This window comes from Garra rufa, chromosome 20, assembly GCF_049309525.1.
Source record: "Garra rufa chromosome 20, GarRuf1.0, whole genome shotgun sequence".
Classification (NCBI taxonomy): Eukaryota; Metazoa; Chordata; class Actinopteri; order Cypriniformes; family Cyprinidae; genus Garra; species Garra rufa.
In genome coordinates this window covers 7429041-7442141 of record NC_133380.1, presented here as the reverse complement: position 1 = coordinate 7442141, position 13101 = coordinate 7429041, and positions in this window count along the sequence as shown.

The window sequence follows — 13101 nt, the reverse complement described above, 5'->3', positions numbered from 1 at the left end:
GGTACCCATCATTTCTGACCACCTATAACCCAATAATATCTAATAAAAATAAATAAAAAATAAATAAAGCTTACTTGAATGTCACACTGGCAAGTTATAAAAACAATCCAGTTGTCAGAAATGAGAATGCAAAGCATATTCAATATTAATTTGGACAATGTAAACAACACCATAAATTACTTTTGTCACCAACTGAGTTTAAAACAAATAAATTTCAATACGACTGTCCACAGTTATCCAAAGGGACAAAATGCAAACAATGGCGTTCTTGTTGTTCCCCAAACATTTGCCATCCGTGCAATTTATACAAACTCTTTGATTAAACATTCATGAGCACCTTGAATGTTGCTGTGCTTGTATAGGCTTTATTATAGTCTCGAAAAAATAAATAGATTTGAGTGCACATGACCCACTTGTACAATGGAAATGATATAACATGCAATCACAAATAAGCTGAAAGAAAAAAATAAACATTATGCATGCTTCTGTTTAAGCGGTTCTTAATTAGCCTAATGAATCTCATGACTGTAGCCATGAGTCATAACAACTCAACTCTCATATTTGCATACATTAGAGATTTACAATGAGTGACCTAATTACCTGAACAAGTCGAATAAGGATTTCCCTACGCTATAAATGTAATAGCGCCCTCATTAGCATATATGCAAATCGCCAGCATTTCAATGCAAAACCTTTACTCTGCTGGCCTCGGCGTGCACCCCAAACACTCAAACTTTCCCTTTGATGTTTTAAGCAAAGTCTGTCACCGATGATCCTTATTTGCATGAATCTGATACAATCCACGCCGTGCAAATTATCGCGCCCCCGGAGATGTCAAGCAGACAGAGGAGAAATTAAGCTCTAATTCCGAAGATAAGATATTTTAAGGGCCGAGAAAACGCATATGGTACGGGGTGAATGCTGAATCAGACGCTTAAGTGCTGTTGCTGGCCCGGATTAAACCTTGTTAGTCACACAGAGGCCTGACCGCCGATTCAACTTCACGGAGCTTATTAGCGAAAAAAAGATTCGCACAATAGAGCTCAAAGTGTTTCCGGCAGTTCTCTGATTTACTGCGGCGGAATTTTCTCGAGGGCTAATTCAATGAGTAATGAACGGATACCGGTGTCGTCTTTACCCTAGGAGGTTGTTTTGAACACTAAAATAAAATGTCATTATCTATTATTAATCGTTCATGTGGGTATTGGCTGTACGAACAGTATAAACAACAACCGGCACAGTTTCTGATTCAAAAGACTGCATAAAAGCAGGTCATTTTTTATTATTTATTTATTTATTTATTTATTTATTTATTTATTTATTTTATTCCAAGGACACAGTCAGCAACCATAAAATGATTCCTTACAAAGTTGAACAAAGTTTATTGTTAATATTAAATCAGAAAAAAAAGCCAAGAAAGCTCTTTGGTAGCGTAGCCTACGTATCATATTTGCTGATAAAAAAACGTTGTCATATTTTATTAACCTATATATCTAAATATTTTTTTCTTTTACACTAGGCCTAGTCCTTTGCTTACTTATTTCATCCAAAATACAGCAAAAGCAGTAATATTGTGAAATATTTTTAATATTTAAAACAACTGATTTCTATTTGATTATATTATAAAATGTAATTTATTCCTGATCAAAGCTAAATATTCAGCATCATTACTCCGGTCTTCAGTGTCACATGATCTTTCCGAAATCATTCTAATATGCTGATTTGCTGTTTAAGAAACATTTATTATTATTATTATTATCAATATTTAAAACAGTTGAATAAATTTTTTCAGGATTCTTTGGTCAATAGAAAGATCCAAACATCAGCATTTCTCTGAAATAAAAAAAACTTTTGTAATATTATAAATACAGCAAAAGCAGTAATAGTGTGAAATATTTTACTATTTAAAACAACTGCTTTTTATTTGAATATATTATAAAATGTAATTTATTCCTGTGATCAAAGTTACATCTTCAGCATCATTACTCCAGTCTTCTGTGTCACATGCTCTTTTAGAAATCATTCTAATATGCTGATTTATTATTATTATTATTATCAATATTTAAATCAGATGAGTAAATTTTTTCAGGATTCTTTGTTGAATAGATCTAAGATAGATCTAAACATCAGCATTTCTCTTAAATAAAAAGCTTTTGTAATATTATACTATACATTTTTTTTACATTTTTGGGGGTGAGAAAAAAATTATAGAAATTAATACTTTTATTTAGCAAGGATGCTTTAAATTGATCAAAAGTGATGATAAAGACATTTATAATGTTACAAAAGATTTCTATATCAGATAAATGCAGTTCTTCAGAACTTTATATTCATAATGTAAACCTGAAAAGAATTATACTCAGCTGTTTTTAACATAATAATAATAATAAATGTTTTTTGAGCAGCAAATCAGAATATTAGAATGATTTCTGAATGATAATGTGACTGGAGTAATGATGCTAAAATTCAGATTTGAAATTACAGAAATAAATTATATTTTAAAATATATTCAAATAGAAAACAGCTTGGCTATTTTGAATAAGCAGAAGAGACTTCTTTTAAAAAAAATTCAAAATATTAATGTTCAAAAACTTTCGTTTAATACTGTAGTGTATATTAAACGACTCTTTCTGCAGGTCACATAATAGTTGCACCACAAGATGGCGGCAAGTGGCTATTTTATGAGTGAGTCATTTATTTATTGATTCAATCAACTGATTCATTCCAAACGCTTATTCAATCAGATCGCTGTCCATTATGAGTGAGTCATTTGAATCATTCACACAAACGATTCATTCAAACCGCTGATTCATTCGGAACCAGTAAGAAAATAGCAGAGAAGCAGCTGTTTCTGGCGGAGGAAATAACTGGCGATATTGGGTCTTAAATGTAAGTTACTCAATGTTATCCTCTTGATGTATAAAAAGCAGGGGCATCTAGTATCTAACTATGGTGCTTCTTCCTTATTGTAACTTAAATAACTTCTCAGAAACGACCTAAGCAGTCGTGGCTGTATTGCTAACGTTTCGTTTTGAATTAGTAACGGAAGCTTGAACTTATTTAAAACTTAAAAAAAGTAGTTTCACAAAGTAGTTTATTTACATAGTTATTCACTGTGAGTATCATGTTTTTCTTCCAGTAAGAGTGGGCTCGGCCATTTTGTACATTTTATGGGTCTGGTATCATCCATGTCCAGCTATTTTTAGCTGTGAAAAAACAGCTTGTTTTACCGCTTGATATTGTAAATTGCTATGTTTTACCATATTATTTTAATGTATCTTATGGTTTGTAGTGAAAACAGTTTTACTGTTTATTGCATGTTGTTAATTCTTCTCATTATTTCCCAATAGAAGGTTTGCATTTATGTCACAATTTGGTCAGTTACCCGGATGCGTGGCATATTGGCCATACTCGAATATAAACAGCAGCATGGATTGCACGGTTAATGTACGATCAAAGTCTTAATATGTGGTTCTGCTAATTTATGCTGTCAAAACCACAGAAAAAAAAAAAACATTTGGAAGCTGCTAAATCATATAAAGAAAAGGACTTAGTAAGAATGAAAGGGCACAATATTTTGACAAACTAAAGTCAGGTGGTAAAGATAAGTACAAGCAGTATTGATTAAGATATTAGCCTAATATTTTACCTACCTGACTGGAAATGATAAAAACAAACAAAAATTATGTCAAGATTCTTGCACTAAAAAAAGTTTGGCCAACCACAAACGCATTTTGTTCCTCAGACAGTTTTTTGCACTCGTCTTCTTGATTTGTTATAACTTTTGGCAGTCTGTAGTACTCCAAATGTTTTTCCCCGTTCCAACTGATTAGTACAGCCCAAAACATAACAATAATTGACCATTTTCAGCAGCAATAATCAGCAAAATATGCAAGTTTTGTTCATTTCAGTGGCATTGTTTACATTCAGTTGCCCCAATATGTTCAATTGATGTTGCGTTGTAAAACAAAAACAAAAAAGCAGTGTTAAAGAATAAAGTGGATATACTCGCAAACTGAAATATCATCTTGTGTAATGTATGACAGCGTGACATGATTTTCATTTTTGTCACATGGTTTTTGTCATGAAAATGCCAATAAAAAAAAAGTAATTAAGAATTTAATTGGCTATTCCTTTCTTTCAAGGTTCAACCTTGAGTCCAAGGTAGTGCAAAATCTAATAACACATGCAGTAGTTGACCATTTTCAGCAGCAATAATCAGCAAAATATGCAAGTTTTGTTCATTTCAGTGGCATTGTTTACATTCAGTTGCCGCCAATGTTCAATTGATGTTGCGTTGTAAAAAAAAAACAAAAAAACCAGCAGTGTTAAAGAATAAAGTGGATATACTTGCAAACTGAAATATCAACTTGTGTAATGTATGACAGCATGACATGATTTTCATTTTTGTCACATGGTTTTTGTCATGAAAATGCACTATGTCAAAAAAAATGTAATTAAGAATGTAATTGGTTATTCCTTTCTTTCAAGGTTCAACCTTGAGTCCAAGGTAGTGCAAAATCTAATAACACATGACAATAATAGACTATTTTCAGCAGGAATAATCAGCAAAATATTCAAGTTTAGTTAGTTTCAGTTGCATTGTTTACATTCAGTGCCGCCAATATGTTCGATCGATGGCGCTTTGTGAAAACACTTTTATAGCAGTGTTAAAGAATAAGGTGGATACACTGGCAAATTGAACTATCAACTTATATATGTATATAATGGATGACAGCATGACATGAATTTCATTTGTGTAACACGGTTTTTGTCATGAAAATAATGCCACTTTGTCAAAAAAAAAAAAATGTAATTAAGAATTTAATTGGTTATTCCTTTCTTTCGAGGTTCAACCTTGAGTCCAAGGTAGGGCTGCACGATATTGGGAAAAAATTACATTGCAATATATTTTTTTCTTGGGATATATATTGCGATGTGTACAAATTCATGTATGTTCATCAGGTTGTTTTGAACTGCTTAAAAATCAAATAATAATTCAGGAATAATTGGGGTAATTTTGTAAGCATTTTCAAAGAATAAAAAAATGTAAAAGTACAGTATAATCAAAACCCTGAAATAAAATACTTTTTAAAGATTATTTTGGGTAGTTTCATAAACAGTTTGACTCAACTTATTCACTGTCAATTCAGGCAAATCAAGGCTCTAATATGAAATTAATAATGAATGTTGCTTTTATCCTGATGAAAGGGAAATCAGCTTCTTCCTTTCACGAAAAACATTAAAAGCTTAGCCAAGATGGAGGAACAGCTGATCATAGCTGTTACAGGGATAACATTTTTTAGCAGCAGAGCTACTGAAAGCAATTTTTAGTTTTGGAAATCCATTTATCTTTGTTTATTTATCTTTGCTGAAACTTCCGAGTCTTTAGGAGAGCGCGGGTCATGGTTGCTTAGCAACGGCAGACGCCACTCCTCCACTCAAGTTACAGAGCGCTTTGGAAAGAAGGAGAAAACGGCGCGCCTAGCGTTTTCCATGCGCTTTTAGGCGTGACATGTGAACCCTCCCTTAAATTCGTAGTGTTTCCGCGAATTGTTGCAACAACTGCCAGGCACTCCCGACAAAGCACCTGTTTTTGGTCAGCAGCATCCTTTTTGTATCCAAAATACTTCCATATGACCGACGTTGCGTTTCTTTTTGCGACCAAATCTTCCATTTCGGCGCTTTTCTCCCGTCCCGCGCTCATTTCGCCATGCGCACGCAGAGACTGCATGCATGAAGTAGGTGAAGCAACGTGTGCATTGTAGTTTTTAAAGAACCTTTAAACATGAGTTAATTACTTTATTTTAGACAAATATAGATCCGTGAATAGAAAGTTTAGAAATATAGAAAGTACATTTTTAAATCAGACACACATACATTTTTTTTTTGCCCTGCATTGTGACTGCCACGATGTGACTATCATCGCGATGACGATGCTGAAACGATCTATCGTGCAGCCCTAGTCCAAGGTAGTGCAAAATCTAATAACACTCTGCCAGAAAACTAATTTTCAAACTTTGCTGTAACTTATGCACAAACCCAAAGGTCAACAAGTGAACGGTGTCAAAACAAGGTCCCCTTCGGTTACATCTTTTCTCTTTCGAGACTATGTGTTTGTGACTATTGGAAAAGTTTGGAACTGTCCTAGTTAGCGCACTCATCTTGCCTGTGGTTTGTTTTCCCAGCATGCCGTAGCTCCCCCACCGTTGTAGTACAAGAGGCGGCAGCATGTTTGCAGGCGCAGAGATGGGTACGTTACCCCAGACAGAGTGTCTGTCTATTCCTTCCAACATTTCTGAAAATCAGATCAATGGCTGTGACCTAAAAGTTTCAGGATTTCAGAAATCCAAAAAGTTTTTTAAGGTGTATAAATCCCATGCAAGTCTATGGGATTTATAACTTGTTTTACTTGTTCTATAGCTCTTTTCAAATCCGAAAGTATTAGTGCTACTTCTTTTACTGTTGGTTTTGATTGACAAAACTATCTCACAGTTGAGTTACACTGCAATTCAGTGACCTAAATAGAAATGAATAGAAGCAAATGCACTCATGGGTGTAGTTATGGATAAAAAGAAGGCAAGCGAGAGTCGCTGGCTAAATTTCACACCTGTATCGCTGTGTGTGTTTGTGTGGACAACAGCTAAGCAAGACTGATTACTGGTCTGATTACTCTATGCAAATTACACTAATGTCCATGCCAAAAATAAATTTTAGGGAATCAGCACGTTTCAATCCGGCTCTCATTAAGAACTCCAATGAGCAAGAGAGGCAAAAAAAAAAAAAAGACACGTGTGGAAATGGAGCACAGAATTTATGTGCATTGATCTCCAAACCCCTGGAGCCTCAGTCGTGCCCTAGCCTGATTTTCTCCTCCGGTCCGTCCTCTGGGCACACGTGTTCGCTGGCTGAACCTCTCACTGCTGGTCTGACTCTCCTGTGTGCAGGCCAGCGTGTTTCCTCACGGGTGTTTGAGCATCAGCGCTTTGTGTCTGATAGCATCTTCACCTTTTTGAAGAGAAATAGAAGTTCTGCACTGTGGATGAAAGCAAACCGCTTCTGTCTTTCACGCGAACGCGATCTTCAGTTAAATTAGTAACACGCGGTGCGAGGAATGAACCCTAAAACTTTCTCACCTTCAAAACCTGAAAACGTCTTCAAGATAGACGACCACGGCGGCAAAATAAATTAGGCAGTGTGGTAGCATGTACTGACATGTCTGTTCAATTATAGTCCATACTGTATATATTAGAACACCTATATTAGAACATGGTTCCCAAAAGTTTTTTGGAAGCTTGAACCCCTTTTGTCTAAATAATTTACTTGAAGTATCCCTGGGATTTCAAGTAATGTTCTAGCTTTTCAATAAATATAATTAACTAGATTTTTTTGAACACTGTAAGTGATGTGTGTCTGTGCAAAACCAGACACAAAAAATCCAAAGTAAGTTATTTTATGTGTTTTGTAACATCATAATTTTTTATATTATTTCTGTCTGTAGCTTAGTTGTTGTCCAGATCAAGTTGTGCACCAATATGTTTTAACCTTTTGATGATTTAATTATGTATTAAATAAAATATAATTTAATTAATTCTTTGGTTACATTTAGTCAAATTTAAATAAGAACATTTGGAAGATCAATACCAGTCAAAAGTTTTTGATGTTTTTTAAAGGACTCTTTTCAGCTCACCAAGCCTACATTTAGTTGATCCCAAAGTACAGCGAAAACAGTACAATTGTGAAATATTTTTAACTATTTAAAATAACTGTTTTCTATTTTAATAGATTTTAAAATATAATTTATTTCTGTGATGCAAATTTTTTAACACCATTACTCCAGTCTTCAGTGTCACATCACATGATCCTTTAGAAATCATTTTAATATGCTGAATTACCCTTCAAGATTTTTTGGGGGGAAAGAAATCATAGGAATGAATCATTTTATTTAGCAAGGATGCTTTAAATCGATCAAAAGTGACAATAAAGACATTTATAATGTTACAAAGGATTTCTATTTCAGATAAATGTTGTTCTTCTGAACTTTTTATTCATCAAAGAAACCTGAAAAAAAATTCTACTTAGCCGTTTTCATCATAATAATAATAAATGTTTTTTGTTTGTTTTTTAAACATCAAATCAGAATATTAAAATGATTTCTGAAGGAGTAATGATGCTAAAAATTCAGCTTTGAAATCACAGGAATAAATGACATTTTTACATATATGCAAATTAGGGCTGGGCGATTAATCGAAAAGTAATCGAAATCGACATTCAGAACCTATAATCGATATAATTTTTCCAGGTCAATTATTTCAATTACTTTCCCTTTAAAAACACTACTGCGTGTGGAGTCACGTGACCCCGCTCCGTTACGTTACATTATTCCGCCGACATGTCGATGGAGAGCTTAAGCAGTATTTATACAGTAAAAAGTATTTACAGGATATACAAGAGTAATTTTATTTAGAAGAGATACTGCTTATTTTCTGCTTTTAACATTTATTATTATTTTATAAATAATTTATTTTGTTTCCAAAAGTGCAAGTTATTTATTTTCACTAATTTAAGAAAAATGTGACTTTTCGTTTTAAGCAATGTGTGCTTTAATTTCAGTTGTTCAACACTGATGTTCAATAAATAATCATAGATAGTAGATAGTGCGTGCACCCTTCATTCAAAAATCTCTCACTTGTAATATGTGCGCATATTTACTGTACAAAACTTGTCAGTGAACTATGAGGACAAAAAAATAAATATTATTTAAATATAATTAAATATAGTTTTACTAATGAATAAAATAATCGTTCATTAATCGTAATCGGGTTAAAATGTTCAATTAATCGAGATTTTGATTGTAGGCCAAATCGCCCAGCCCTAATGCAAATAGTAGTAGTAAAAATAGTATAGTAAAAATATTTCAAAATTGTACTATTTTTGCTGTACTCTGGATCAAATAAATAAATAGGGAAAAAAAGAAAATACTATTGCAGTCTTTCCACTTGTAAGTTTTATGTTTAATTCAACATGTTACTAGCTATTTCTGTGCTATCAGTTGCTATCAGTTGTGAAAATAATTTTAACACCAAATTTTCAGTGTAGATAATAAATATTTATGTAATGTCAAACCTTTATTTATTTATTTATTTACTCATTTTTCAAAATTAAATAATTAGCTTTATTGCATTGAAGCCAAAACAAATGATTAAAATATGATCTGGATAGGTTTATATAAGACCAGAGTTTAGTTTTCTAATTTTATTTATATAAATTATTTACAATCCAATTAATTATAATTCCATTACAATCTCACAAACCCCTGCAGTTCCGTCACAAAATTATTTCACACACTTTGTTTGTACAGTGTTCGGTGAAGATGAAAATATAAAATATTTATGGATATATATTAATGTTATTTTCAGTTTTTCCAAACCCAACACAGTCCTAGAGTTATAACTGAAAGCTTAACCCAAACCCACCAGTTTGCAGGTCCCGTTGGGCTCTGGTTTGGTTGCAGATCTCTAATTAGAGAAACACAGATGGAGAATTGATTAACTTCAGTTTTGTGTCAAAAAACAATTCCAGTTCAAGGTCAGAGATTTGGAGGGGTTTTGTTCTCATGTATGGTCTGTTTTTCTTTTAAACTTCACTCAATCCAAGTAACACAGACTGAGGCACGGCAGCAAGGCCTCATGGGACGCTCAGTCTGTGAGCCCGCCTGAGCTGCACGCACATTCAGACCGTGCCGTTTTTGCACGGAAACCTCCAAGTGCAGTCGCTCCATCACCTGGTCTTGCCTACCAACCTGCTTTGCCCTCCACCCCCACGCAATAAAAATATTACTATTTTTAGCAACAAATACAGTGCATGTTGTGCTGCACGTGAATTGTGTTTGTGTCCGTGTGCACGAGCGTGTGAGCCGGCAGAAGTGGAGCGGTTCGTTTCATTAGCCGCGATGTTTCATTCATGAGAGAGCTTTTCACTCAGCCTCCACACCGCAAGACTCAGAGTCACGAAACGAGATTCACATGCAAACGGGCATGAATTCAGACACACAATACTTCGATCCATGACAACTTTCTCACTGTTTTTAGACCAGAGCGCAGAGTCTGTCATTTTCGTTGAGAGCTCATGGACCATGTGATGAAGAGGCATTCATGCGTAGTGTTATTATTGCTGTAAACATTTGATTTTTCAAAAGATTAGAAGTTTTGAATATTTTAAAAGACATACCGTTTATTCATGCTGTGCAGACTGTGTGAACAGGACTTTTGTTAATTATTAGCTACTAGAAACAGGGAAAATGCAAAATTATGACAAAGCAGTGTTTACGGATTAACTGTAATATTCAAAATCAGATTATTAATAGCTAATCGTTAATTTGAGTTTTTAAAATAAATACTCTGAACATAAATCACATTTTTTAATTAATTTAATATATTTGTTACCGAAAATTCTTTATGGACTTATACACTACCAGTCAAACGTTTTTGAACAGTAAGAAGTCTCTTTTATTTATTTGATCCAAAGTACAGCAAAACTGTAAAAATGTTCAATATTTTTACTATTTAAAATAACTGTTTCCTATTTGAATATATTTTAAAATGTAATTTATTTCTGTGATTTTAAAGCATCATTACTCCAGTCTAGGGTTGTAACGGTATGAGATTTTCACGGTATGATAATCGTCTCAGAAAATATCACGGTTTCACGGTTTCGTGGTATACGGTATTAAACTATCATTATTATTATTATTATAATCATCATCAGCTACAATGACCCTTAAATGAATAAAAAGAGATGTTTTTTTGGTTGAACATGGTTTATTGTAAAAAACTTTTTTAATGAAAATAAAAAGTAAACTCATGGAAGTATGAGTCTACCTTTTGGGGGGGGGGGGGGGAATGAAGTTGCGCATCACCCATTTGAACAAAATACAGAATAAGTTATTTCTCTTTATATTAGACACCAATAAACCAAACTGATCCTTCCTCTTTAACAGCATATATGAGAGAGCAATATGTGCAGGGTCATGTTTGTTAATATTTTCCTGAGATTATCATAGCAGCATGCATTTCTTAGCTTTTTTTCAGGTCAGGTTATGATGAAAAAATGTAAGCATGTTGAGATTTTCAGGGCTCAATTTGGACTGCTGAGGTGAGAGAATGTATCCACTTGTACTAAACATCCTCTCCGAAGGTACACTTGTGGCAGGAACACAACGATACTTTCTGGCCACATTTGCCAGATTTCATCAGCATGCATTATATATATATTTCAGTCATTATTTCTTCAGGCTTAACCGTTTTTTTGACAGGTTGTACTAAAAACCTATGCATTTCAGTTAGTGTATTTGATGATTATTATTTTAAATGAAATTATAAAATGATCATTAAGTGTTCTCTGAGAGTGGCTCTGGATATGTTTCATGTGTTTACGTCTTCACTTTGTAGCGTTCCAGGCAAGTCACCCCAAACTGCCTGAGCGCATTTATAATAATTACATTATTTGTTCGCAACGTTATATTGTCCTAAAGGCTATTTTTTTTTTACTGTGTAACGTTACCACTTGAATAAACACCGCACCCGTAGGTGCTGACATAGTGGTTTCGCGGGCTATGTCACGTCAGAACTCCGAACTGGGATTATATCGATCTAGTACGAGTTCACGAGTGGGAAGTCACGGGTTTGACGGCCGTTCCGGTGCACTTTCAAGGGTAGAAGGTTGAAAAAACACGAGTAACGGTTTGCCTGAAACGCGGCAATAGTGAGTGAGACAGACGCTTTAAAAACCCATGAGCCTCATGTACTTGAGTGTGTACTAGATCTACAAGGCGAAACGGCGCTGCTCATTCATAGAGACGCACAGAATATAGAATTACAATATATAGCAGTCTTTTTGCGCTGTTTATTCACAGACACACACATCGCGATTTAATTTACTGCACAGCTATATTTTGATTTATTCATCCATCTATCTATCAAATCGCACATGTTACGTGACATCTGTATTATACTCTAATTGGGATTCCCTTTGCATCACAGAAATAATACGGCCATAAGGAACTTAGCTTTATCTTCACGGAGGGATGGTGTTCGCGAAAATGGGAGAATATGTTATTTCCTCCTTTAGCGGCCACGTCCACATTTCTTGCAAACTGGATATCCATCTTCAAGGACAACCCCGCAATCATTTATCGGATACTCAAAATATTCCCATACTGCAGATTTACATTTTTTTCTTTTCGGCGGGAGATAGAGATTAGAATTTGCAGCCTATGTCTCTGACATTTTCGCCGCTGTAAAGGTATGGGTGGAGTCTAAGCAGTCAAGTGGAAAGAAGTTGCATATACACGGCAGCACGGGTGAGATCTGGTTTCATTATTATAATTTTTTTTCAAAACCGGGGATAAGCAAATGTGCACGATATGATAATCGTACATGTCAATATCGCAATAAACCGCCATACCGGTATACCGTTACAACCCTACCAGTCACATGGTCCTTCAGAAATCATTCTAATCTTCTGATTTTCTGCTCAAAAAACACAATTTATTATTTTGAAAACAACTGAGTAGATTTTATTCAGGTATCTTTGAGTTTAGAACGTTCAGAAGAACAGCATTTCTCTAAAAAAGAAATCTTTTGTAACATTATAAATGTCATTATCATCACTTTCAACTTCAATCATTTTAAAGCATTCTTTGCTAAATAAAAGTATTAATTTCTACAAATGCTATAGTGTTACAAAAGCTTTTTATTCCAGGTAAATGCTGATCTTTGTATCTTTTTATTCATCAAAGAATCCTAACAAATGGACCCAACTATTTTAAATATTGATAATAATAATAAATGTATCTTGATCAACCTAATCAACATATTAGAATAATTTCTGAAGGATCATGAGACACTGAAGAGTAATTAAATTTAGCTTTGATCACGGGAATAAATTGCATTTTAAAATATATTCAAATAGAAAACAGCTATTATTAATAGTAAAAATATTTCACAATATTACAGCTTTTGCTGTATTTTGTATCAAATAAATGCAGGCTTGGTGAGCAGAAGAGAATTCTTTAAAAACATTAAAAATCTGTCTTTTTAA